Source organism: Dendrobates tinctorius, unplaced genomic scaffold (assembly GCF_039654945.1).
Source record: "Dendrobates tinctorius isolate UK_male_01 unplaced genomic scaffold, ASM3965494v1 ptg000093l, whole genome shotgun sequence".
Classification (NCBI taxonomy): domain Eukaryota; kingdom Metazoa; phylum Chordata; class Amphibia; order Anura; family Dendrobatidae; genus Dendrobates; species Dendrobates tinctorius.
In genome coordinates, this window is record NW_027361761.1 from 5,551,555 (window position 1) to 5,575,978 (window position 24,424).

General features: G+C 44.3%; 1 protein-coding gene and 1 long non-coding RNA gene across 5 annotated transcripts in view; one reads left to right on the top strand and one right to left on the bottom strand.

The window, feature by feature from the left end:
- Nucleotides 1–24,424, top strand: part of LOC141098530 (uncharacterized) — a 55,955-nt gene that overhangs the window by 18,527 nt on the left and 13,004 nt on the right. The window contains exon 7 of one of the 4 annotated variants that reach the window (XR_012234272.1): nt 3,735–3,868. The exons of the other annotated variants lie outside the window; for them this stretch is intronic. This is a non-coding gene — a long non-coding RNA (uncharacterized lncRNA). The remainder of the gene's footprint in view (nt 1–3,734; nt 3,869–24,424) is intronic. 4 annotated transcript variants of the gene reach the window in all.
- Nucleotides 1–24,424, bottom strand: part of PAQR8 (progestin and adipoQ receptor family member 8) — a 40,852-nt gene that overhangs the window by 16,334 nt on the left and 94 nt on the right. The gene's annotated exons all lie outside the window — the stretch shown is intronic.

Below are 24,424 nucleotides of genomic sequence, written 5' to 3' on the forward strand. Positions count from 1 at the left end.
ACATAATACGGTCACCGTGTGCCCTGCAATAGTGGCGAATGCGGGCACGTGCGAGGTGTGCTGTGTTTGTATTACACCATGATGCCGCGCAGGGCGGCGAGAGGAAATCTCTGCTGTGTGTTGTAACATGGGGGAGTTGCGGAGGCGGCACCTGCACCTGTTCACTCTGCTCTTGCATGGAGTCCTGTGTGTGGTACTTTGCATAAATGATATACTGCCCTGCAGTGTACAAATCCGCAAACCATACAGCGCCTACCTGTATGTACGGAGGGTTATGGCGTCCAAAAAGCAAGGAATATATTGACCCAACAGTTCCACATACCGCCACCGACTGCAGAAACCACATAAAGCACAAATAATACAGCCATATAGTGCTGAATAATTCCCACCACATAAAGCACAAATAATACAGCCGTAAAGTGCTCAAATATTACCATCAAACAATGCCCTCATATTACCCCCATACAGTGATCAAACCAATAATAACATTAAATCTACGTTGCTTCCGCTTTTCCCGGCATAGGCCCCAGGTTGAGCAGTAGCATCAAACATCGTCACCTCCAGAAGATCTATAAAAACATCCTTCACTAATAATCGAATTAATGTGGCTGCAATTTACATTTAAACCGCGGTCATATTTATGACACCTCCTCTGCGCTTAGTTACGACTGTGTTTTCCGGAACATACTGAAGGTGATAAACTTTCAAGTTTGCTCGAATAATACTTCCATAATGTGCTCAAATATTTCAACCACACAGTGCATGATACCACCATACGGTCTTAGAATAATACCACCGTATAGCGCTCATGTAATACCCTCCAACAGTGCTCATATAATACCATTCAGTCCTCAACTATTACCCCATTCAGTGCTCAAATAATACCCCCATACACTGCTTTTATAATATCACCATTCAGTGCTCAAATAATACCTCAATATAGTGCTAATATCATACTACCAAACAGTCCTCAAATAATACCCCCATACACTGCTTTTATAATATCACCATTCAGTGCTCAAATAATACCTCAATATAGTGCTAATATCACACCAAACAGTCCTCAAATAATACCCCCATACAGTGCTCAAATAATACCTCAATATAGTGCTAATATCATACCAAACAGTCCTCAAATAATACCCCCATACAGTGCTTTTATAACACCACCATTCAGTGCTCAAATAATACCTCAATATAGTGCTAATATCATACCACCAAACAGTCTTCAAATAATACCCCCATACAGTGCTCAAGTACCTCAATATAGTGCTAATATCATACCAAACAGTCCTCAAATAATACCCCCATACAGTGCTTTTATAACACCACCATTCAGTGCTCAAATAATACCTCAATATAGTGCTAATATCATACCACCAAACAGTCCTCAAATAATACCCCCATACAGTGCTCAAATACCTCAATATAGTGCTAATATCATACCAAACAGTCCTCAAATAATACCCCCATACAGTACTTTTATAACACCACCATTCAGTGCTCAAATAATACCTCAATATAGTGCTAATATCATACCACCAAACAGTCCTCAAATAATACCCCCATACAGTGCTCAAATAATACCTCAATATAGTGCTAATATCATACCAAACAGTCCTCAAATAATACCCCCATACAGTACTTTTATAATACCACCATTCAGTGCTCAAATAATACCTCAATATAGTGCTAATATCATACCACCAAACAGTCCTCAAATAATACCCCCATACAGTGCTCAAATAATACCTCAATATAGTGCTAATATCATACCAAACAGTCCTCAAATAATACCTCCCCCATACAGTGCTTTTATAATACCACCATTCAGTGCTCAAATAATACCTCAATATAGTGCTAATATCATACCAACAAACAGTCCTCAAATAATACCCCCATACAGTGCTCAAATAATACCTCAATATAGTGCTAATATCATACCAAACAGTCCTCAAATAATACCTCCCCCATACAGTGCTTTTATAACACCACCATTCAGTTCTCAAATAATACCTCAATATAGTGCTATTATCATACCAAACAGTCCTCAAATAATACCCCCATACAGTGCTTATATAATGCCCCCAGTGTTCATAATACCACCATTTAGTCCTCGAGTAATCCCCCCATACACTAATCCACTATTACCCACTTATAGCGCTAAAATAATACCCCCATACCATGCTAATATAAGACAAACCTTTGTGCAAACCTTTCTCGCAGGGACAATCCCAAATTTGCAAAAAATTAGGACAGTTCAGCAAATTGAGGAATATGTTACATCAGTCGCTCCGTGTCATCATCGCTGTAACATGTTCCTGGTGTCGGTGAAGGAGGAACGAGGGGGAAATTTATCAATTGTTGTTTAACGATGTTGGTAAAAATGGAACACCTGGGTCCTAGTGTGTGAGGGAACCCGGGATCCCCCTGCCACGTAAGAAGTCACCGGGGCAATAAATGGCGCACCAAGTGTTGCAGCATGGGTTAGGACTAAGGTTAGAGGTGGGGTTCATGTTTTGGCTTTGGTTAGGGCTAGGATTAATGTTAGGGTTAGGACTAGGGTTAGGATGACAGATAGGGTTAGAGCTACAGTTAGGGCTGCTGTTAGGGTTGGGACTAGGATTAGTGCTAGGGTTAGGACTAGAGTAAGGGTTAAACAGATATGAAGATATTGTTAGCGTTAGGGCTACGGTTAGTGCTAGTGTTAGGGCTAGAGTTAGGATTAGTGCTAGGATTTGGCATAGGGCTGTGGTTAGTGCTAGGATTATGACTGGGGTTATTGGTAGGATTTGAGTTAGGACTAGAGGTAGTACTTGGGTAAGATTTATGACTAGCATTAGGGTTAGGAAAAGGGTTGGTGTTAGGGTTAGAATTAGGGTTATTGTTAGGATTTGGGTTAGGTCTAGAGGTAGTGCTTGGATTAGGTTTAAGACTAGCATTAGTGTTATGGATAGGGCAAGGGTGACTGCTAATGTTGGGACCAAAGTTAGTGGTAGGGTTAGGTTTAGGGCTAGAGTTAGGGTTAGGACAAGGGTTAGTTTTGGGGTTAGGCAAGGGTTTGGTTTTAGGTCATTGTTAGGATTTGGGTTAGATCTAGAGGTAGTGCCAGGATTAGGTTTAGGAGGGTAGTGTTACGGTTAGGGCTAATGTTAGGACAAGGGATATTGCTAAGGTTAGGATCAGACTTTGTGGTAGGGTTAGGGGGCTAGTGTTAGGGCTAGGAAAAGGGTTAATTTTAGGGTTAGGGCTAGCGTTAGGTTCAGGACAAGGGTTAGTTTTAGGGTTAGGGCTAGCGTTACGTTTGAGGTTATTGTTAGGATTTGGGTAAGGTCTAGCGGTAGTGCTAGGATTAGGTTTAGGACTAGGGTAGTGTTACAGTTAGCCATAACCCGTGTCCTAACACTAGCCCTAACTGTAACACTTCTGCTAGACCTAAACCAAATCCTAACAATAACCTCAATCCTAACGCTAGCCCTAACCCTAAAACTAACCCTTGTCCTAATCCTAACAGTAGCCCTAAACCTAACCCTACCACTGACTCTGATCCTAACCTTAGCCATAACCCGTGTCCTAACACTAGCCCTAAGGTTAGGATCAGAGTTAATGGTAGGGTTAGGGTTAGGGATAGGGTATTAAAATGGTTTTATTAAAATGTCCAACAAAAATAATAACAAAGATAAAAATAAAAATAACACAATGTGTAACTATTTATTTTTCACATTTTTTACCAGATTTCAGCAAGAAGCATAAAAAATAGAAGCAAAGGGCAAAGCACAATTACATCCATGATTTCTTACAATACATATCGTTAGTGGATCACGGAATCAATACGGGAGCAGTGACTCCGGGAGTCAACAGTGCACAGGTTAGAGAGCGCAGGACTGGCAACCCAACCGGCACCACTGGGCACATGGCAGGCTGGGGCCTTATGGCGGCTTCCACCCTTGGGCATGTGCCAGGGTAAACTAAGGACAGACACTTAGAGACTTCCCTCCCGGCTCCGCACACAGGTCACCTCCCCAGAAACTGACAATGTGATCTCTGGGCCGGGCCGGGAACAAAGGGAATTTCTCGAAAGAAGTTTGGCGTGAGCGGCTGCCGGGCGACCATTGTCTCTGCCTTCGCCCAACGTGATCCAGCAGGTTCTCCGGTTATGTCACGGACAATGGATTCCAGTAATGGAATTTAACCCTTCCTATTCCAAAGACCTCAATATCCTCGATACACGTGAAAGATCTTTCTCTACAAGCCGTTCAGTCAACCGGGAAAGCTGAGTGACAACGCTGTTCTGATGGTTATAAATCGGGTGTCACACAGCTTTCCCAGGAACAGATACAGATATTAATTTTGGCTTCAACAATAGATTCCAAATGATTTATTATCCAGCTTTTCCAGTCTCCTGAATGTCAAATTTCCTTGATTATATATCCCATTGTAGTGCAGTTACATAACTTGCTGGGTGGGAAAGTTGGGTGACAGTCTTTGCAGGAGCAGCGACAGTGATGATATTGGGTGTCACTCAGCTATTCCAAAGTCTTGAATGGCAATAGATAACTGTGCATTACAGGAATCTTAGAAAGCTGGGTGACAACCTCTTTGGGAGCTCTGATATATAATATATTGCTTGTCACTCAGACTAGATTGATAGTGATAAGTATCATTTCCTAAATAGCCAGGGAAGCCAATCAGAAGTCTAGGAAAGCTGACAACCCCAGTACTAGATATTCTGATTGTTGTCACCCAGCATTTTTTTTACAGCTCATATTATCCAACTTTTCCTGGCTCCTGAGTGTCATATCTGCTTAGATACATGGTGATGAGAAGAAGAAATATCACAATGAGAGGAAAGTGATGATCTGCTCAGGAGTTTGGGAAAGCTGGGTGACCACCTCTGTAGGAGCCATTTTGGTAATAATTTTCAATGTCATCTATCTTTTCTAGAGTCCAGAATGCCTCGTTTTGCAGACTAGGGGATAGACCATGGACTGACAAGTTTCTTAGAAATGTAGGAAAACTGGGTGACAACCCCTTTATATCCTATTACTTGCCACACAGCTTTCCCAGGAGCAGATAGACCACATTTAAGTAAAAAAAAGTGATATATAAGCTTCACTTTCCAGTGCCCCCACAGGACATTGCATACCCCCATAACTGCACACCAGGGGGAAGCTCTGCCATATCAGAGGAGTAAACACCACATGACGCTTGAGGGGCCCCTGCTGTAGATCTTGCGTTAGGGCCCAAAACCTTCAAGTTATGTCTGCAGGAAAGACTGGAGGGCAGCAATGGGTTAAGCTTAGTCTGTAGTTTCCCAAGGGGGCGTCCTTGAGCAGCCTGTGTGATTACAGCGTGGAGCCCCTGAGGACGCCGGTGTCATAAACACAGCGGCTGTAGCTCTGCCCCACGATAAACCGCCACAACACCGGAGCCGTCATACAGTATGTATCATGGAGGAGCGCGGACGGGTGACTTCTGTCTGCCATCATGGTCCTAATATCCGGTCATGGGCTCTACGGTGACCCCAAACCAGCAAATATAGGGGGTTAGGGCCTCCAACATGATTGTTGGTTACCTATTCTTTAAATCAGTTTTTATGGTAAATTTGTATTTTTAAACAAATTTTGGCATTTTTTTTTTTTCATATCACACATTTTACTATAACAAAAACAAAATTTGTATTTTCAGGAAGAGTTTTCAGCAGTTTCTTTATCAGCAGAGACAGGGTTACAATGACAGGTAACATGTCTATACACAGATGATAATACCAGACCCAATGTTACAAGTTTCCCTCCCTGCACACGCTCATTTGACACCTCAATACAAAAAACCGGGTCAGGATATGTAATGTACAGGTGTTATTTCCTGATACAACAGGTTAAAGTGTAAAAAAAAAAAAAAAAAAAAAAAAAATCCCCTGTGGCCAGTGTGAGAATCGCAAGATTTTTTTATTTTTAATAAAGATTGTGATACATTAAAAAGAAAATTGACAAACATTTTTAAAAGATACAAAAAAAACAATAAAAGGAAAGATGGGAAGTCACTCTCATCAACCAGGACATTATGTATAATATCTTTTTTGGAGCCTAGTCTTAGGTGTGAAATGTGAGTTATGTCTTGGGTCTCAAGTATGGAGTTTGCAATATGGGTCCGATCTTGGATCTGAAGTATGGGGCCTGGTCTTGGATCTGAAGTATGGGGCCTGGTCTTGGATCTGAAGTATGGGGCCTGGTCTTGGATCTGTAGTATGGGGTCTGGTCTTGGATCTGTAGTATGGGGTCTGGTCATGGATCTGGAGTATGGGGTCTGGTCTTGGATCTGAAGTATGGGGCCTGGTCTTGGATCTGAAGTATGGGGTCTGGTCATGGATCTGAAGTATGGGGTCTGGTCTTGGATCTGAAGTATGGGGTCTGGTCTTGGATCTGAAGTATGGGGCCTGGTCTTGGATCTGAAGTATGGGGCCTGGTCTTGGATCTGAAGTATGGGGCCTGGTCTTGGATCTGAAGTATGGGGCCTGGTCTTGGATCTGAAGTATGGGGCCTGGTCTTGGATCTGAAGTATGGGGCCTGGTCTTGGATCTGAAGTATGGGGCCTGGTCTTGGATCTGAAGTATGGGGCCTGGTCTTGGATCTGAAGTATGGGGCCTGGTCTTGGATCTGAAGTATGGGGCCTGGTCTTGGATCTGAAGTATGGGGCCTGGTCTTGGATCTGAAGTATGGGGCCTGGTCTTGGATCTGAAGTATGGGGCCTGGTCTTGGATCTGAAGTATGGGGCCTGGTCTTGGATCTGAAGTATGGGGCCTGGTCTTGGATCTGAAGTATGGGGCCTGGTCTTGGATCTGAAGTATGGGGCCTGGTCTTGGATCTGAAGTATGGGGTCTGGTCTTGGATCTGAATTATGGGGTCTGGTCTTGGATCTGAATTATGGGGCCTGGTCTTGGATCTGAAGTATGGGGCCTGGTCTTGGATCTGAAGTATGGGGTCTGGTCTTGGATCTGAAGTATGGGGTCTGGTCTTGGATCTGAAGTATGGGGTCTGGTCTTGGATCTGAAGTATGGGGTCTGGTCTTGGATCTGAAGTATGGGGTCTGGTCTTGGATCTGAAGTATGGGGTCTGGTCTTGGATCTGAAGTATGGGGTCTGGTCTTGGATCTGAAGTATGGGGTCTGGTCTTGGATCTGAAGTATCGGGCCTGGTCTTGGATCTGAAGTATGGGGCCTGGTGTTGGATCTGAAGTATCGGGCCTGGTCTTGAATCTGAAGTATGGGGTCTGGTCTTGGGTCTGAAGTATCTGAAGTATGGGGTCTGGTCTTGGATCTGTAGTATGGGGTCTGGTCATGGATCTGGAGTATGGGGTCTGGTCTTGGATCTGAAGTATGGGGCCTGGTCTTGGATCTGAAGTATGGGGTCTGGTCATGGATCTGAAGTATGGGGTCTGGTCATGGATCTGAAGTATGGGGTCTGGTCATGGATCTGAAGTATGGGGTCTGGTCTTGGATCTGAAGTATGGGGCCTGGTCTTGGATCTGAAGTATGGGGCCTGGTCTTGGATCTGAAGTATGGGGCCTGGTCTTGGATCTGAAGTATGGGGCCTGGTCTTGGATCTGAAGTATGGGGCCTGGTCTTGGATCTGAAGTATGGGGCCTGGTCTTGGATCTGAAGTATGGGGCCTGGTCTTGGATCTGAAGTATGGGGCCTGGTCTTGGATCTGAAGTATGGGGCCTGGTCTTGGATCTGAAGTATGGGGCCTGGTCTTGGATCTAAAGTATGGGGCCTGGTCTTGGATCTGAAGTATGGGGCCTGGTCTTGGATCTGAAGTATGGGGCCTGGTCTTGGATCTGAAGTATGGGGCCTGGTCTTGGATCTGAAGTATGGGGCCTGGTCTTGGATCTGAAGTATGGGGCCTGGTCTTGGATCTGAAGTATGGGGCCTGGTCTTGGATCTGAAGTATGGGGCCTGGTCTTGGATCTGAAGTATGGGGCCTGGTCTTGGATCTGAAGTATGGGGCCTGGTCTTGGATCTGAAGTATGGGGCCTGGTCTTGGATCTGAAGTATGGGGCCTGGTCTTGGATCTGAAGTATGGGGCCTGGTCTTGGATCTGAAGTATGGGGCCTGGTCTTGGATCTGAAGTATGGGGCCTGGTCTTGGATCTGAAGTATGGGGCCTGGTCTTGGATCTGAAGTATGGGGCCTGGTCTTGGATCTGAAGTATGGGGCCTGGTCTTGGATCTGAAGTATGGGGCCTGGTCTTGGATCTGAAGTATGGGGCCTGGTCTTGGATCTGAAGTATGGGGCCTGGTCTTGGATCTGAAGTATGGGGCCTGGTCTTGGATCTGAAGTATGGGGCCTGGTCTTGGATCTGAAGCATGGGGCCTGGTCTTGGATCTGAAGCATGGGGCCTGGTCTTGGATCTGAAGCATGGGGCCTGGTCTTGGATCTGAAGCATGGGGCCTGGTCTTGGATCTGAAGCATGGGGCCTGGTCTTGGATCTGAAGTATGGGGCCTGGTCTTGGATCTGAAGTATGGGGCCTGGTCTTGGATCTGAAGTATGGGGCCTGGTCTTGGATCTGAAGTATGGGGCCTGGTCTTGGATCTGAAGTATGGGGCCTGGTCTTGGATCTGAAGTATGGGGCCTGGTCTTGGATCTGAAGTATGGGGCCTGGTCTTGGATCTGAAGTATGGGGCCTGGTCTTGGATCTGAAGTATGGGGCCTGGTCTTGGATCTGAAGTATGGGGCCTGGTCTTGGATCTGAAGTATGGGGCCTGGTCTTGGATCTGAAGTATGGGGCCTGGTCTTGGATCTGAAGTATGGGGCCTGGTCTTGGATCTGAAGTATGGGGCCTGGTCTTGGATCTGAAGTATGGGGCCTGGTCTTGGATCTGAAGTATGGGGCCTGGTCTTGGATCTGAAGTATGGGGCCTGGTCTTGGATCTGAAGTATGGGGCCTGGTCTTGGATCTGAAGTATGGGGCCTGGTCTTGGATCTGAAGTATGGGGCCTGGTCTTGGATCTGAAGTATGGGGCCTGGTCTTGGATCTGAAGTATGGGGCCTGGTCTTGGATCTGAAGTATGGGGCCTGGTCTTGGATCTGAAGTATGGGGCCTGGCCTGGGGTGTGAATTATAGGGTTTGTCCTGGTGTCTGATCTTGAGATCTGCTCTGAGATCAGAATTATGAGGTCAGGTTTAGGGCTTGAAGTATGGGGTCTAGTCTGGAATTTGATTAACGGGGTCTGGTCTGAGGTCTCTTAATTTTGGGGTTTGTATATTGAGTGCTAAATATTTGGATCTAAATGTTGGGATCTTGACATGCAAGAAAAAAGAAAACATTTATCAAAGTCCACCCCATGTTAAAACTCCACCCTCATGAGAAGCCTGACCTGGGCCAAAGTGGAAGTGTCCCTAGGAATAAAGATGTCTGTGCTTTAGTAACAGTAGTAGGTGCAGAACACAAAAGGTCTCTCTGCCCCGTGGGAAAAGTACAATAAATGGGGCGTCATTTTGGGGGTCCTATTACAAATTTTGTACTGGAATTTTGTAGATGACTCTGTAATACTGACCCCTGCAGGACGGCAGAAGCTACTGCACCAAAGAAAAAAAATATATGATACAACCTTGTTTCGTCTTGAAAATTTCTATTATATTTTATAAAATGTCATTTTGTTTTCGAGAGACGATGTGACTCGCGGGGGTGACTCGTCTCGTGTTCTACAGAAGATGACAAGCTGGACTGACATTTCGGCACCACGGTGATGTCATCGGACATTTACGATCAGACAATGGGGTATTGTCTTTTGTCTTTTTTAAATCACTACATTATGTCCTGCAGATTCCCATATATTCCGTATTCTAAACCCTTTCCTTGCCTCTTTTTATCTTTCTGAAACGACGTGCTTCTGCACACAGTGCCTTACTGATGACCAGGTGAAAGGCGATCTATAACAAGTCTGTGCAGCGCAGAGATGCAGTCTACTGTAAAGCAAATAATTGTTACAGCGAGGTATAATGAAATGGTGGCAGACAACCTGCACTCCTTCAGCTCGCTGAGTACTCTGGGTGACAAATGATTGATTGCTGACTACACTGTCTCCACAACAGTAACAGCGCTCATCTACTGGTTGCCTATGGTCCGTGTAACAGCGTGGACTGACTGATACATGGCACTGACTGATACCATGGTGCTACATTGTTGCACTTTCTCAGTTGATACTTTGTGTGTATGGTGATCGGCGCAGAGCCAATATTCAGAGAACACATCGTTGTCACGAGGGACTCATTAGTGGCATAATTACACTTCATCTCCTGTCAGGGCTGAGCCACCCGAGAGATGAGGGCGTCCCGACCATTGTCCGTGGCCTCGGAGGTGTCCCGACCATTGTCCGTGGCCTCGGAGGGGTCCCGACCATTGTCCGTGGCCTTGGAGGCGTCCCGACCATTGTCCGTGGCCTCGGAGGTGTCCCGACCATTGTCCGTGGCCTCGGAGGTGTCTCGACCATTGTCCGTGGCCTCGGAGGTGTCTCGACCATTGTACGTGGCCTCGGAGGTGTCTCGACCATTGTCCGTGGCCTCGGAGGTGTCCCGACCATTGTCCGTGGCCTCGGAGGTGTCCCGACCATTGTCCGTGGCCTCGGAGGGAACTCCACCTCAATTACATAATTCCAATATTGTTACAACCTTTCTGGTCTTTGATCTGTTGCTGCTGCTTTCTGATTTGATAATGATGATGATACATTTCAGTCTCTATTCCATGTGCGCCCTCTCTGTCAGACACTGCTTGGGCCTGTTTCACACATCAGTTTTTTCAAATCAGTCAAAATCCGCCAAAAAGAGAAAATGGCGGATCCGCCACAAGAAAAGCGGATCCGCCATTTTCACTTTTTGGCGGATTTTGACTGGTTTGAAAAAACTGATGTGTGAAACAGGCCTTATGGGGCACTGCTAGGCTGACACTGTGTGGGGATACTCTGTCTGGCACTGTTTATGGGGCACTGCTTGGCTGACACTGTGTGGGGATACTCTGTCTGCCACTGTTTATGGGGCACTGCCTGGCTGACACTGTGTGTGGGGATACTCTCTGTCTGGCACTGTTTATGGGGCACTGCCTGGCTGACACTGTGTGTGGGGATACTCTATGTCTGGCACTGTTTATGGGGCACTGCTGGCACTGTTTATGGGGCACTGCCTGGCTGACACTGTGTGTGGGGATACTCTATGTCTGGCACTGTTTATGGGGCACTGCCTGGCTGACACTGTGTGTGGGGATACTCTATGTCTGGCACTGTTTATGGGGCTCTGCTGGCACTGTTTATGGGGCACTGCCTGGCTGACACTGTGTGTGGGGATACTCTATGTCTGGCACTGTTTATGGGGCACTGCCTGGCTGACACTGTGTGTGGGGTTACTCTGTCTGCCACTGTTTATGGGGCTCTGCTGGCACTGTTTATGAGGCACTGCCTGGCTGACACTGTGTGTGTGGGGATACTCTGTCTGCCACTGTTTATGGGGCTCTGCTGGCACTGTTTATGGGGCACTGCCTGGCTGACACTGTGTGTGGGGATACTCTATGTCTGGCACTGTTTATGGGGCACTGCCTGGCTGACACTGTGGGGTTACTCTGTCTGCCACTGTTTATGGGGCACTGCCTGGCTGACACTGTGTGGGGATACTCTCTGTCTGGCACTGTTTATGGGGCACTGCCTGGCTGACACTGTGTGTGGGGATACTCTATGTCTGGCACTGTTTATGGGGCTCTGCTGGCACTGTTTATGGGGCACTGCCTGGCTGACACTGTGTGTGGGGATACTCTATGTCTGGCACTGTTTATGGGGCACTGCCTGGCTGACACTGTGTGGGGATACTCTGTCTGCCACTGTTTATGGGGCTCTGCCTGGCTGACACTGTGTGTGGGGATACTCTATGTCTGCCACTGTTTATGGGGCTCTGCTGGCACTGTTTATGAGGCACTGCCTGGCTGACACTGTGTGTGGGGATACTCTCTGTCTGGCACTGTTTATGGGGCTCTGCTGGCACTGTTTATGGGGCACTGCCTGGCTGACACTGTGTGTGGGGATACTCTATGTCTGGCACTGTTTATGGGGCACTGCCTGGCTGACACTGTGTGGGGATACTCTGTCTGCCACTGTTTATGGGGCTCTGCCTGGCTGACACTGTGTGTGGGGATACTCTATGTCTGCCACTGTTTATGGGGCTCTGCTGGCACTGTTTATGAGGCACTGCCTGGCTGACACTGTGTGTGGGGATACTCTATGTCTGGCACTGTTTATGGGGCTCTGCTGGCACTGTTTATGGGGCACTGCCTGGCTGACACTGTGTGTGGGGATACTCTCTGTCTGGCACTGTTTATGGGGCTCTGCTGGCACTGTTTATGGGGCACTGCCTGGCTGACACTGTGTGTGGGGATACTCTATGTCTGGCACTGTTTATGGGGCACTGCCTGGCTGACACTGTGTGGGGATACTCTGTCTGCCACTGTTTATGGGGCTCTGCTGGCACTGTTTATGAGGCACTGCCTGGCTGACACTGTGTGTGGGGATACTCTCTGTCTGGCACTGTTTATGGGGCTCTGCTGGCACTGTTTATGGGGCACTGCCTGCCTGACACTGTGTGTGGGGATACTCTCTGTCTGGCACTGTTTATGGGGCTCTGCTGGCACTGTTTATGGGGCACTGCCTGGCTGACACTGTGTGTGGGGATACTCTCTGTCTGGCACTGTTTATGGGGCTCTGTCTGCCACTGTTTATGGGGCTCTGTCTGCCACTGTTTATGGGGCTCTGCTGGCACTGTTTATGGGGCTCTGCTGGCACTGTTTATGGGGCACTGCCTGGCTGACACTGTGTGTGGGGATACTCTCTGTCTGGCACTGTTTATGGGGCTCTGTCTGCCACTGTTTATGGGGCTCTGCTGGCACTGTTTATGGGGCTCTGCTGGCACTGTTTATGGGGCACTGCCTGGCCGACACTGTGTGTGGGGATACTCTCTGTCTGGCACTGTTTATGGGGCTCTGTCTGCCACTGTTTATGGGGCTCTGCTGGCACTGTTTATAGGGCTGTGCTGGCACTGTTTATGGGGCACTGCCTGGCTGACACTGTGTGTGGGGATACTCTCTGTCTGGCACTGTTTATGGGGCTCTGCTGGCACTGTTTATGGGGCACTGCCTGGCTGACACTGTGTGTGGGGATACTCTGTCTGGCACTGTTTATGGGGCTCTGCTGGCACTGTTTATGGGGCACTGCCTGGCTGACACTGTGTGTGGGGTACTCTGGCACTGTATATAGAGACACTCACTGGCTTGGAGTGTGTGCCAGGGAACTTTCTTGTAAATCTGAAGTATGGGGTATGCGGTACATTGTGGCACCGCACACGTCTATGTCTACATAGCATTACAATGGCACAGTACGGCACTATTACATAGACCTTGTCTGGCAGTGGTACTTAGAATTATTATTTATGTACTGTGTGGCATTCTTATGTAGGTAATTTTCGGCGGTAATATTTATGTACTGTTTGGCATTATTATGTAGGTTCTTTATGGGGCTGCCTTTTGTTTTAGCATTGTTATGGCAGTATATGGCATTATTATGTAGTCACTATATGGTGATATTATTAAGATTCTGTATACTAGGTGATTTGGCCAGCATTTTCCACAGAGCTGCAGTAAAGACTGACCCGCAACGGGAGAGGGTTAGCAAGGTACCAGGGGAGGGTACAGCCTAAAAGTCAGTGAAGAAGTAGATGCTATTCAGGGTCAGTGTAATCGCATGTGACGGTCCCTCCGGGCGCAGTAATGACAGCCAGGATTGTTTGCCACCAAGCATCTATTATCCTTGCAGACGACAAAAGAAAAAAGAATTACAAGACTTCACCCATGAAGAAAAAAAAAAATTATCTTTCTGTATAAAGTGGTCGTGATACAAATAGCGACTAGCCCAAAAAGTAAAAAAAAATAATTACTTGCCATATAAAGCACACAAAGGGAGCCCCATAGCAAAGTTATAATGTGGCCCCTCAATATAGTGACAGGATCGGCACTCCGGCAGAAAGGATTGTCTGCGAAAGTCTAATCACCCGTCTTCTGCACATCACCCATTCCCGGAATAATCTTGGTCGCTATTCCCTGCACCCGCTTGAGTTCTTTTTTTTTTTTTAATTACCTTTTTGTATATTCTTTATTTATTAAATATTACAAATAAACAAAGCATTTATAGAGAAGATCAAACCCATTGTACCCAGCATCTACCGTAAGTGTGGCCGCACCGGTGACTTGTATGGAGGCGAAACCATGTTCTTGTCATGGGCTTCTCGGCAGCTGCCTGGCATTGGGCGCTAAAGTGGATTTTGCCGTCCGCCCTCACACCCAAGTCTCTTCCACTGTTATTTATACTCATTGTTTTACAGTGTAGTAATAATTGTAAGATTGGTTTCCTCAGCCAAAGTAACTAGCCTCACAATAAGGCCACGTTCACACTTTCAGCGTATGGTCAGTATTTTACATCAGCATTTGTAAGCCAATGGATTGGCCTTGTTCTCATCCATATGGTCATGACTATCTTGGATCTATGGGGCATGTCTATCTCAAAAATGAGTCAAGAAGGGTGTGTCTGTCTCTAAAAAGTCCAATAAGTCTGTCTCTATATGACTCTAGTGGGTTTGTCTATAAGTGCGTCTCACAAAATGAGAATATCATCAAAAAGTGAATTTATTTCAGTTCTTCAATACAAAAAAGTGACTCTCCTATATTCTATAGCGTCATTACACACAGAGTGATCTATTTCACGTGTTTATTTCTGGTAATGTTGATGATTATGGTTTACAGCCAATGAAAACCCAAAAGTCATTATCTCAGTAAATGAGAATAATTAACAATAAACACCTGTAAAGGCTCCTAAGTGTTTATAAAGGTCCCGTAGTCTGTTTCAGTGGCTCCACAATCATGGGGAAGACTGCTGACCTGACAGATGTCCAGAAGGCAGTCACTGACACACTCCACAATCATGGGGAAGACTGCTGACCTGACAGATGTCCAGAAGGCAGTCACTGACACACTCCACAATCATGGGGAAGACTGCTGACCTGACAGATGTCCAGAAGGTAGTCACTGACACACTCCACAAGGAGGGGAAGCCACAAAAGGTCATTGCTAAAGAAGCCGGCTGTTCACAGAGTGCTGTATCCAAGCATATTAATGGAAAGTAGAGTGGAAGGAAAAAGTGTGGTAGAAAAAGGTGCACAAGCAACCGGGATAACCGCAGCCTGGAAAGGATTGTTAAGAAAAAGCCATTCAATAATGTGGGGCAGATTCACAAGGAGTGGACTGCTGCTGGAGTCATTGCTTCACACCACACACAGACGTATCCAGGACATGGGCTACAAGGGTCGCATTCCTTGTGTCAGCCACTCATGACCAATAGACAACGCCAGAAGCATCTTACCTGGGCCAAGGAGGAAAAGAACCGGACTGTTGTCAGTGGCCCAAGGTGTTGTTTTCAGATGAAAGTAAATTTTGCATTTCATTTGGAAATCGCGGTCCCAGAGTCTGGAGGAAGAGTGGAGAGGCCACAATCCAAGCTGCTGGAGGTCTAGTGTGAAGTCTCCACAATCAGTGATGGTTTAGGGAGCCATGTCATCTGCTGGTGTAGGTCCACTGTGTTTTATCAAGACCAAAGTCAGCGCAGTCGTCTACCAGGACATTTTAGAGCACTTCATGCTTCCCTTGGCCGACAAGCTTATTGGAGATGGAAATGTCATTCTCCAGCAGGACTTGGCCCCTGTCCACACTGCCAAAAGTACCAATACCTGGTTTACACACAACAGTATCACTGGGCTTGATTGGCAGCAAACTCACCTGACCTTAACCCCATAGAGAATCTATGGAGTATTGTCAAGAGGAAGATGAGAGACACCAGACCCCGCAATGCAGACGAGCTGAAGGCTGCTATCAAAGCAACCTGGGCTTCCATAACCCCTCAGCACTGACACAGGCTGATCGCCTCCACGCCACGCCGCATTGATGCAGTAATTGATGCCAATGGAGCCCCAACCAAGTATTGAGTGCATTTACTGAACATACATTTCAGGAGGCCAACATTCCAGATATTACAATCATTTTTTCAAGCTGGTGTTATAAAGTATTCTAATTTACTGAGATAATGGCTTTTGGGTTCTCATTGGCTGTAATCCATAATCATCAACATTACCAGAAATAAACACGTGACATAGATCCCTCTGTGTGTAATGACTCTATAGAAGATAGGAGAGTCACTGTTTGTATTGAAGAACTGAAATAGTCACTTTTTGATGATATTCTCATTTTGTGAGACGCTCCTGTACCTGAGTGTAGAGAGCGTCTATTTCTGAATTGCTTTAGAAGGGGGTTTCTATAGCCAGCCATACACATCTGATGGCTGTAGGCCGAACGCTTCTTCAGACCATCTTTTGGATGACATCTATGTTACCTGACCCTCCCAAACTATGGAAGAAGGTTCAGGTCATGTACCCGAACATCAAATAAGAAAAAAATCCGGCACTCCCAAATGCAAAAAGAAGTTCCTTTTTATTTTTCACAGCTTAATAATCCACATGATGTACATTCAATAACGTTTCGGTCTCTATAATGGACCTTCTTCAGACATGTGGAGCTGTGAGAATCGACGATTCTCACAGCTCCACATGTCTGAAGAAGGTCCATTATAGAGACCGAAACGTTATTGAATGTACATCATGTGGATTATTAAGCTGTGAAAAATAAAAAGGAACTTCTTTTTGCATTTGGGAGTGCCGGATTTTTTTCTTATATGATTTATTGGGACTGGTATCCTGTTCTGAGCACCCCTTATCGAATTATCGGAGTGACGTGTCTTTTTGTTATAATGTACCCGAACATCAGCGGGTCCATCCATCCCTAGTCCTGACATGGTTTCTGTGTGAACTCTTGCTGATGTGGTTCCCGGTGGCGTTCCCTCGATCAGACACAGAACATACCGCCATGTACTGCACTTGTGGCGCTGCCCGGTACAAAAGACTTCCTGTGATTCCCTTTGAACACAATGGCGCCAGTCCGGGGTTGTCACAGCAACTTCACAACTGTCACTTCAAAGGTGGATGTTACAGAGGAGCTAGAAAGGGACGCGAGCTAATTAGGAGCGGGGGACGTGTATTCGGTGTTGAGGCTGCCGGCTGCTGACAGGGGGAACCTTGTTTGAAGTGAGACTATGTTATATCACAGCATGGATCCCGGGCCCGACGGGCGCTGACGGCGGACGATGCAGAATTCGGCACAGATAAGGAGGATCCCTTTAAATTCTAGCATCTACTTAGAGCCTCAAACACAAGACTTGAAGAGTGCATTAACCAAACCCGTTAATAATGGAACACTCCGGACAAAACTGAGGTTTTGACATAAGAAGGGCGCTCCTTCTGTCACCCCACCATGTAATAGTGCGCCTGATGCTACCCCATGGCCGCTGGGCCTGTGCTCCCCCCAAGGCTTTCCTGAGCCACTGTAAACTAATAGGCTATAAGGCTTAGGATCGCTGTGTGCTACAGAACTTTATAGAGTTCGTCAAAAGCAAAGTACAATTAAGTTATTAAAGTTTTATATAAATAAAGCCGCCACCCTTCCTTTAAAAAAAACTAAAAAGGTGATAGCTTACCATCAAAAAACATATTCATCAATATTCTAGTCTTGGAGAAACCTTCTATTAAGGCCAAGAAAATAGTAAACTGAGCAAAAAGCCATCAGAACGGCAGAAAAATAGTGAGCAGCGTATGATGGTCTCACTATATGCCGGTACTGTAAGGGGATATTTGCGCACTGCATAGCAGAATGATGTGAATGAGCTATAACAGTAATATTTGTGCATTATATGGTAGTATTTGTGGGAAATCTATGGGGGTATGAGTTTGTGGACACTGTATTGGAGTATTATTATTGTATGGGTACTGGATGGGAGTATTATTTTGTGGGCACTGTATGGGAGTATTTTATAGGTACTGTATAGGAGTATCATTTTGTGGGCATAGTATTGGAGTATTTTGTGTGTACTGTATGGGAGTATTTATTATATGGGCACTGTATGGGAGTATTATTTTGTGGGCACTGTATTGGAGTATTTTGTGTGTACTGGATGGGAGTATTTATTATATGGGCACTGTATGGGAGTATTAGTTTGTGGTCACTGTATGGGAGTATTTTGTGTTCACTGTATGGGAGTATTATTTTATGGGCACTAGATGGGAGTATTATTTTGTGTGCACTGTATGGGAGTATTATTTTATAGGTACTGTATAGGAGTATCATTTTGTGGCCACTGTATTGGAGTATTATTTTTTGTGCACTGTGTGGGAGTATTATTTTATGGGCACTGTATGGGAGTATTATTTTATGGGCACTATGTGGGAGTATTATTTTATGGGCACTATAAGGGAGTATTTTGTGTGTACTGGATGGGAGTATTTATTATATGGGCACTGTATGGGAGTATTATTTTGTGGGCACTGTATTGGAGTATTTTGTGTGTACTGGATGGGAGTATTTATTATATGGGCACTGTATGGGAGTATTATTTTGTGGTCACTGTTTGGGAGTATTTTGTGGTCACTGTATGGGAGTATTATTTTATGGGCACTAGATGGGAGTATTATTTTGTGTGCACTGTATGGGAGTATTATTTTATAGGTACTGTATAGGAGTATCATTTTGTGGCCACTGTATTGGAGTATTATTTTTTGTGCACTGTGTGGGAGTATTATTTTATGGGCACTGTATGGGAGTATTATTTTATGGGCACTATGTGGGAGTATTATTTTATGGGCACTATATGGGAGTATTTTGTGTGTACTGGATGGGAGTATTAAATATATGGGCACTATATGGAAGTATTATTTTGTGGGCACTGTATGGGAGTATTAGTTTGTTATCACTGTATAGTAGTATTACTTTATGGGCACGGTATGGGAGTATTATTTTGTGGTCACTGTATTGGTGTTGCGTGTATTATTTATGCACTGTATTTTATTTCAGCATCATGCAGATACTGTAGGAAAATTGTTTGTCCCTAATATTTATGGTATTGCTGTAGGTGAATACTATTTGTGCATTGTATTGCAGTATCATGAGGGTAATGTATAGGAATATTTCTTGAGACTCTCACACAGTATTACGTGATGGCTTTTAAGAAGTATTACTTGTTTATTGTATTGTACTGATATATGGGTACTGTGTAGTATTAGTATTTCATTGCTGTTTGCTGCTATTATGTGTATATTGTATAGGAATATTATTTCTTTATATTGTGCTATTTTGTAGAAGCATTATTTGTGCACTATATGACACTATTATGTGGTACTGTGACAGAGTATTAATAGTTTCTTGTATGGTAGCATTCTCTTGGTACTGTATGGAAGCATTATCTATGCACTTTATGACAGTATTATATCAGTACTATATAGGACTATTATATAGTGTATGTTACTTTTATATGGGTACTGTATAGGAGATTACTTGTGCTTTATGACAGCATTATATGGGTACTGTCAGAGAGTATTAATAGTTTACTGTATGATACTATTAGGCTACTACATAGGTATATTATTTGTTTTTATGGTTCTACTATGTGTGTACAGTATAGGCGTATTATTTGTTTATTCCATAGTACAATTATGTGGGAGCTGTATAGATGAATTACTTGTGCATAGTTTTACATATTATATTAGCACTATAGTTGGGTGTTATCTCTGTGTTGTATTGTTTGTTGGTAGTATATGGCAGTATTTTTTTTTTTTGCATAATATTACATATTACTTGAATAATAGTTTGTACAGTGTATCATCACAGTATCATGCGGGTACTGTATGGGAGTATCAGTCCTGTATAGAATGGCATAGACTGTGGGTAATATAGATGAGTATTATAAGTATGAGTATGGCGTCACGTCTTATATGGGTACTGTATGGGAGTACTATTTTACATGATGTATTATACCCTGTAGGAAAGTATTGTTTTGTGCTTTATAGTATATGGCAACATCTTAATACTGTAGGGGGGAATGTTTTGTGTAATGTATAGGTGAGGGCTCTCCAGAGCAGACAACTTCTGACTGTCCCATAAACACCAAAGGGGCCGAGAAGGTTGTCTCGATTGTGGCTACAGGACAGCCTCTCACATTCCTAAATCTTAGGTCCACTGTGTAAAGACTGTATTAATAAGGGTTTATATTGGACGAACGCTCCCCATCCTCAGCTCCATCAATACGTCAATATTATCAGAGTATTAGGATCTGATCTCTAATGAAGGGTGATGGAATTCCTGTCATTTTTGGAGGAGTAGGAGCCTGTGCACACCACAAAGAGCAGCACGGTCACTGCATGAACTGTCGTCATCTCCCAGCACCTCCTGAACACAGTCTCTATTGAGCGGGTTACAAATAAAATTAATTCTTAGTGAATAAATGACTTAGCTGAGTTTCTGAGCCTGTCGAAGGCTGTGTGCCATAACATTACTAACCCAAGGGCTGGGCGCCAGCTGTGATTTGTGACAAATCACAGCTACCATCAACCCCAACACTATTACCCCGATTGCCACCGCAGCAGGGCAATCGAGAAAAGCCAGAATTGGCACATATAATGTAATCCACCAATTCTAGAGCGGCTGAGGGCTGGTGTTTTTAGGTTGGGAAGGGGCCAATATCCCAGCCTGATAATTTCAGCCCGCAGCTGGTTATCAAAAATAGGGGAGACCCCACATCATTTGTGTTTATTTATTTATTAGGCTAAAAACACCTTTTAGTGCCACATGAAAGGCAGCAATAAAGGATTTAAAGATTATAACATGTTGGGGGTTGTGATATTAGTTATCTGCAGTATCACTATTCTATGTATTTACTTTACTGAACTCTTTCCTTTGGGCAACTTCCTGTTTTCTCTGCTGACTGGGTTTCAACCAACTTTATTGGGAAAAAATGCATGCATAAAAAAACAACAAAAACAAGTACAAAAACGCATAAAAAACGCAAGTGAGCTGAGGTGCAGGAATCATGGCGAAATTCAGCAGCATGAAAACCTGAACAAACACTAATCGTAGGGATGTACCCAAATATTCAAGAGCTGAACTCATAGTTCTGCAGGCTTCAGAGCAAAACTCTAAACATAAATAACTTGCTTGTTTAGTGTCAGAACAGAGCTTGTTGTGGGAAATCTCATTCTTCAGCTGGCACAAAACTCAAGAAACATTTCTGTAAAGTTACTAAAACTCAGAAAGAGATGTATAGTCGGCACGTCTCTGGTGTCAGTCATTATATATAAATGATAGGGAATAAGCCAAAAGGAGCACAGAAATAGATCATGGCCATATTACATCCTCAGAAGATTTCACAAGGATTACCTAAGCAAAATACAATGCCTGTGCATGGTGCATTACCAGAATAGTGAGTGCAGCTCTGAAGTATAATACAGGATGTAACTCATGATCAGTAATGTAATGTATGTACACAGCGACTGCACCAGTAGAATAGTGAGTGCAGCTCTGGAGTATAATACAGGATGTAACTCAGGATCAGTAATGTAATGTATGTACACAGTGACTGCACCCGTAGAATAGTGAGTGCAGCTCTGGGGTATAATACAGGATGTAACTCAGGATCAGTAATGTATGTACACAGTGACTGCACCAGTAGAATAGTGAGTGCAGCTCTGGGGTATAATACAGGATGTAACTCATGATCAGTAATGTAATGTATGTACACAGCGACTGCACCAGTAGAATAGTGAGTGCAGCTCTGGGGTATAATACAGGATGTAACTCATGATCAGTAATGTAATGTATGTACACAGTGACTGCACCAGTAGAATAGTGAGTGCAGCTCTGGGGTATAATACAGGATGTAACTCAGAATCAGTAATGTAATGTATGTACACAGTGACTGCACCAGTAGAATAGTGAGTGCAGCTCTGGGGTATAATACAGGATGTAACTCAGGATCAGTAATGTATGTACACAGTGACTGCACCAGCAGAATAGTGAGTGCAGCTCTGGAGTATAACACAGGATGTAACTCAGGATCAGGAATGTAATGTATGTACACAGTGACTGCACCAGAAGAATAGTGAGTGCAGCTCTGGGGTATAATACAGGATGTAACTCAGGATCAGTAATGTAATGTATGTACACAGTGACTGCACCAGCAGAATAGTGAGTGCAGCTCTGGAGTATAATACAGGATGTAACTCAGGATCAGTAATGTATGTACACAGTGACTGCACCAGCAGAATAGTGAGTGCAGCTCTGGAGTATAATACAGGATGTAACTCAGGATCAGTAATGTAATGTATGTACACAGTGACTGCACCAGCAGAATAGTGAGTGCAGCTCTGGGGTATAATACAGGATGTAACTCAGGATCAGTAATGTAATGTATGTACACAGTGACTGCACCAGCAGAATAGTGAGTGCAGCTCTGGAGTATAATACAGAATGTAACTCAGGATCAGTAATGTAATGTATGTACACAGTGACTGCACCAGCAGAATAGTGAGTGCAGCTCTGGAGTATAATACAGGATGTAACTCAGGATCAGTAATGTAATGTATGTACACAGTGACTGCACCAGCAGAATAGTGAGTGCAGCTCTGGAGTATAATACAGGATGTAACTCAGGATCAGTCATGTAATGTACACAGTGACTGCACCAGCAGAATAGTGAGTGCAGCTCTGGAGTATAATACAGGATGTAACTCAGGATCAGTCATGTAATGTACACAGTGACTGCACCAGCAGAATAGTGAGTGCAGTTCTGGGGTATAACACAGGATACGTAATGTATGTATACAGTAACTCAACATTATATGTTGGTTACATCTGAGCATATATAGTCTGTATAATATCATATTATACATATAAAGTATAATATATATATATATATATATATATATATATATATATATCTGTATGAAGCACCTCAACCTCTGAAGTAAAATTGTTTTAAAAATTTCTTGAACCAATTTCTACTAAGAAATCACATTGCCTGCCTAAAATGTATTAGTTAGATTTGTTTCTGAGGAGGTTGCGTGTTAACTAATATAGTGACCATTGCTGGCCCCAGCTTTCCCATGCTCCTGAATGGAATATATGCTCTGTTATGTATAGGGACATCTATTATTCAGCGACACTAAGTAACAAGACAGGTGTAGAGCTGAGAAGAGATGAGGGACAACTCCTCCTGTCAATTGAAGCCTAAACTATAGGATATTTTAAGTATGGTATTTCGGTATTCTGCAAAGAAATTTCCCCAAACTGTCAAAAAATATCTTTCAACCCCCCCCGCCATTTTTTTTTTTTTTTAGAGATTCAGTGATCTGCGAGCTGAACATATCTCATGATGAGATTCCAATGTTGGAAGGCATGATTATATGGCTGTGTTGGATTTTAGTGACTTCCCCTTTAAGGACTTGACAGAAATGTCCTATCTGTCCCTCTGCATACGACTATATGAACACAATGCAACCAGTGGGTTCCCAGATACGAGACAGACCTGCGATGGGTTAATCCTAAAGAATTTCTGTCTTGTGGCTGACACCATATAAACCTTGTATTATAAGATGATCTGATACTCTCAGCTCTCTGTGTATAAAGGTCTCTGGAGGCTCTCAGTTCTGGAAAGATGTGAGATAAAGTAATGATCATGGGAGCAGGAACTCCTGCCATTGAAAAACACTACAGTCAGCCTCTAGTCAGACTCCAATGGATGGTAACAGGGAACAATAGCTTGCAAGATATCAAAGACAATGCAGACTTTAGATTTAATGTTCCTCTAAGAAGGGAATTTAGTTATCATTTATTGAGTATAAGCCATCCATCTTATCTCAGAAGGGGTGCCGAAATGGGGTCCGCAACCCTCCCCAATTTCTGTTCAGCAATGTCTTTAGGACTGTGCAGGAAATAAGAAGGACATTGACAAGTTTCCCCACTCTTCGGCAACAGGTAAAGTGGGCAATTGGATAGAAGATCCCTGAAAGACCTCCTAAAATCACAGCCACCGAGGACCACCACATTGGATAGAGACTATCTACAGTTTATCTGTAAAAAGTAAACTTGTAGTTTTTATTGAAACTCCCCCAAAACAACATAGCAATGGAGAAAATGTCAATAAAAAATATTGTTTAAAGTCACATTGTTATGTCCGGACCACAACTGCCCCAGAACATCTTAAAATGACATATGAGTATTATAACAATGCAGCAGTGTGTATACGCCGAAACAAACATACAACCCAGGAGCGAGGGACATGAAGACAACAAGTGTCTGGAAGTGGATGCTGCCTTGGTGAGATGGAACTGAAGTGTGAAGGAAATGGAGGAGAATAACAATAAGATGTCAGGGTTCACATAGGCATCGGCAGAGTGAGAGATGGGTACAGTAC